This window comes from Myiozetetes cayanensis, unplaced genomic scaffold (genome assembly GCF_022539395.1).
Source record: "Myiozetetes cayanensis isolate MyiCay16 unplaced genomic scaffold, myiCay2020 scf5-8, whole genome shotgun sequence".
NCBI classification, from domain to species: domain Eukaryota; kingdom Metazoa; phylum Chordata; class Aves; order Passeriformes; family Tyrannidae; genus Myiozetetes; species Myiozetetes cayanensis.
Genome location: NW_026087742.1, coordinates 18,639,422 through 18,644,482, shown reverse-complemented (window position 1 = coordinate 18,644,482; position 5,061 = coordinate 18,639,422).

Here is a 5,061-nt window from a genome sequence, read left to right as displayed (position 1 = left end):
GGTAAAGCAAAAGCCGTGTGCACAAGCAAAACAAACCAAGGAATTCATCCACCACTTCCTGTGGATAGGCAGGTGTTCAGCCATCCCCAGGAAAGCCACGCTCCATAATGTATAATGGTGACTTGGGAAGACAAAACACCATCACTCTAAACACTCCCCCTTCATACTGGGGAAATATGCCAACAGGTTTGGAGATGTGACTAATTACCTGAGAACATTAACCATGAAAAATACACATCCCAATTACAAGAAATGGCAGGAGGAACAAAGACTGGACTCACTGGTGGTTTGAATTCAACAGCACAGCCATCCCCTAGGATTTTTGAGAGGTCAGAGAATGTGCTGCTAAATTTGTTGTGTATTTGCATTTTAATTTTTTTTTCATATACAAGGTTAGTTTCTCAGCCCCACAGAGTCACCCTGAAAGGGTAATTATGAAGAATTTATTTCATGAATACCACCAAAGCAGAATCAAGCTGAATCAGGATCACTTTAAATGAGAGGCTGCGTGGATACTGAGAAATATTGTTACATCCAATATTTGGGGAAAATAAAATGTGAACTTGCCATTTATCCTTGTCTAACAATGTATGTATATTTCCATATGTGAGTATTTGCATGAGGGTGCAGCAGAAATCTAGGTAGCCATGGGATAAGAACAAGCAACTTGTGTTAATGGGACTGGAACATTTACCTTGACATCTGGGAGCTTGTATAAACATTTATTGTGTTTTACCCTATTTTTTAAAAGATATTAATGAACAACAAAATGGATAATTGCATATTTTATTTTATTTATGGACTTAGTTTATAAAATCAAATAGATTACACCAACTGGTTAGAGCCATTACTTATTCTTATAGCTGCCAGACATTGCTTGTGTTTTAGTCCAGTGATGGCAATATATTCCACCTTGCAAAAAAGAGTGTTAACATATTTAAACTAAAGGTTATCTGAGGCTCTAATTATCTTAAAGCACCTGTGTTAATTTGCAAATTAATCACATTCCTCAAACTGTGCAAAGCAACAACAGCCTATATATGACCTTATGCTCGTAATTCAGTATAATGTTTAAGGGGATATGACAGAGTTTAAATGTCTCAATCTAAACAATTAGACTTCAAAGCTGCCTGTCTTCTGTTGGTTTCTTTGTGACAGTCTGCCTTTTTTGCCTTGAGTAACTTGTTGTTAATGTAGGAAACATAAATGTTAGCATTTTCTGCCTTTTTGAAGTACTGATAGGAAAAAACATATAGTCAGGTGCTTATGTCATTCAATAGTCTTATAAAATCCTTCAGTATTCCAAGTAAAAAAATAATATTTGTCTTGTCAGAAATAGATGCCTAAGGTAGCAGTAGAAACAAAGAAATTACTTTAATTCCTCCATGATATTCATGTTTAATAAAGGATATAGTGTTATTCCTGGCAAAAAAATAGGATTTACAGTTCACAGGAAATTTCACTTTTAGAACTTCATGGACTGAAAATTAATTTGGTCCGAGACAGATGTTCATGTTTCCAGAGTGTACAGCAGGCTATATTCCTCTGCAGTAAATCTGACAAAAAACCATCAACTAAGAAATTTGGAAGAGAATGCTAGAGATGGTCCAAAGGCTCACTGAACTGTTTTGGGGCTGTATGCTAAAATCCCATGGACCGGACCTGGGAGAGTTTGCTTGGTGGGCTTGTTCCAGAACTGCCTGTCCTACAAGTTTGAAGAGCACTGGCTTGGGGATTATGAGTACCCCACCTTGGGTGGTCACTTGGCAGGCTGTCCCTGTGCCAGGTTTCAGTTTGGGTGATGTAAAAGCAGAGATATTCTTTTAAGATCTCCTTACTACTGGAATGTTCAGAGCTGTGTGTCCTGCTAGGAAGGTGTGCAAGGCTCTTCCCAAAGTTACACATCACACATATCTAGAATTTCACTGGTATTGAATTTCTCTGTTGGTCTCATCGCTGAGCAGAATCTCCACAGCCCAGGCTGCTGCAGCCCTGCTCTGCAAGTCCTCCCAAATGAGAAGGCCTCAGAAGGCAACACCATTGCCTCCTTCACAGTGTCTGTGTTTGTGGAGAGGATTATCTTATATTTGATACATGACCCTGTTCAGCCTCTTCTGCTGCTTTTGTTCTTTCTATCTGTAGAATTGGACTGGAACTAGAATTAACTAATCTTTGATTACTTTTTGGTAATAAACACCTTTGTAATCTGTTGTGAGCAGACTGGGAAAGGTATAAGCTTTCCAGGCACAGTTCTGCAGTGTCTTTATTTGCCACTAATTATGTTTTCTAAATCAGAAAGAAGGTTAATGAAACTAAAAAAAAATAAAAAAAGTATAAAAAATTCAGCTTGTGTGAATTAAATGAAAATGTGTGATAAAACCACTAAACAGGTGCATCAACTTTAACTCTGGTGTAGGTAGATAATGTGCACTTTGTTTGCACATAACATATAAACATACTAATACGTCTCTTAAAATATATATTTAGAACTATAGACTGCAAAAAAGTATATTTTATGTAGCAGCATATACCATTCGAAACAAAGGTTCAAAGGTTTTAAAGGTAATAGGCATGTTTTGCATGCTGAGAAAATGTGCACAAACCCAATCTACAAAGTGGCTGAATCCATTATGTAAATCTGAAGTTGTCAAAGTGATCTATTATAACTATTTCTACTGTCAGCTGTTCCACATAGCACAAATTCAGCAACGTACTCATCTTGATAGGGGAGAGTATTTAGATATTATACCAACTACTTATTAATCTTACTGATTTCTTCAGCACCTATCACAATGACAATTTTTGTTACGGGGATTAATGCAGAAAACAGAAGATGAAAATCAAAAGCTAACAAAAGAAGTGTCATGTTCCTGACTTGAATATAAATTGAAGGCTGTGAAGGAACAACATGGCTTGGAGAATTGCTGCTGGAGGCCAGCCTTTCATCAGAGGCTCATGTTTAGAAACTAGAACAGGTGGGAGGGAACATATTGTCATTAGTGATGGCTGTTTAAAACTTACGTGAAAGAGACGTGCTCTCCATTCAGTCCCTAGTACACTACATATATACATATATATATATATAAAAAAAGGATCAAAATAGGCCCTAATTTGAATCTCACTGGTATTTTCTGCAAAGAGTTTGGGGGCTACTGTTTTTAGAATTCAGAACTCATCACTGAGTATTTCTTTCCTCTTTTCTCACAGAAGATGCTTCTTCAGGCTTGGAAGTGAGGCAGTATTTTAAAAGATTTTTTCTGTCACTGCTGATGCTAATTTTTTTTTTTTTTGGCATGCTAGATAGGAATTTTTACTGTTGGAAGTCTAGCAGTTCAATGCAAATGCTAGTCAAACATTTTAACAATATTCTGCTTGTGAAAGTTAGTTTAATTATCTCTTATTGTGTCTGCTTTAGCTTTAAAAGGCAAAGTGAAATTTGTTGCTGCATACTGACAGTTTTGCTTCTTCCAAGTGGGAAAACCAGCGCTTTTCCAGTGGGAAAACTCAAAGCTTTGATCCAGGTCCTAAAATACTTATTGTCCATTTCATATATATTAGGATTTCACAAAAAAGAAAAGGTGCACTAGACAGCATTGTGAAATCAATGTACGTAAGCTCCAAACCATTAACCAGCTATATAGCCATTATATAATAGCAAACCAATGCTTGCTTTACCTCATTTTTTCCCCCTACATTTTTAGTGACTGAACCATGCAAATTTTTTCATTTGAATACATTACCAGATTCAATAGATTTGGGTGTTGGCACTGTCTAAAATACAGAGAGTGCTACCATTCACTGTAGCTAGTTGGAGGTTAGTTGGAGAGCAGTACAATTCCTTGAGGCTTGAAGAATGAGGTTTCCACATTTCTTCACAAGAGGAATCAAGAGGGAGGGAGCAAAGTGCCAAGGAGTGCCCAGTAGTTATGTGCAGACAAATCCTCAGTCTGAGGTTGGGAGTGTGGCTTAATCAGTGAGTTCTCTGTGCTACTTCTTTTTTTTTTTTTTTTTTTTTTTTTTTGGCACTGCCATTGGGTTTGGGAGCCTCTTTTTGTGCTTAGTTGAATTTTACTAAAAGTTTTGCTTTGGGCCTGCACAATCTTCCTGACCTTGAAACAAATAGAGATGTTTCCACTAAAAACAAAGTATTTTTGTAAGAACTGCCTTTTTTTTTTTCTTTTTTAGAACAGCATTTAATTAGACAAAATAGGGAGTAATTAAACATTCTATCACATCTGTAAATAGCGAATAAAACAATAAAAACTTTAATCACTGAGCAGCTGAATGTTGCTTGGCAGTATCATTATAGAGGTATGTTATGAAAGACATCTTTACATTTTGAGTCTTTACCTAACTTTGCTTTGTAAATTCTATTAATTTTTCTCTGGGTTATTGTGCAATTGTGAAGTTATTGCTCTCTTTTGTTTTCTGCAAATGCTAACTCAAAATATGTCAAATTCTTAATTATTTTTCTTGGACCATGGGAGCAGAAATCCCAAACAGTAGAATTTGGATTTGTTAAAGAGCAATGTGAGGAGCTGATAAAAGTCTTAGCTGGATTTCAGGAGGGAAGATGGTTTTATCTAAGCATCAGGCAGTTTACACTCTAGGAGATCTCTGGCTTCCAACAGCACTGACCTCCTTGCAGGCTGCACCACTGGATGTTTGCCTTCCTGGTTAAACTTCACAGCTGTTCCTAGTGCTGGGATCTCAAGTTGCAGCTGACTTGGTACTCCACAGGCAGAAAGCCAGAGCTTTTTTCAAGTAGCCTTACAGAAACTGGTTCTTGTCCATCCCTGGTAACTTGCCTTGTAGAGGTGGAAGGGATTTTTCCATGAATTCTGATACTTTGGGACTACACCGTACCTCCTGTAAATTAGCTCTGTTCAGGGGAGCGACAAGCTGAACAGGCTGCACAGAGGTTGAGGTTTTGATGATCTCCTTTAATGCCAGGTTTTTCAGAGAGATGCTGTTGGCATCTTAGAGGGACTTCTATGGCTCCACATTTAATATTTGTGAATTCACCTCTGTAGACTGGTGTGCATCTTGGCACATGTGGAA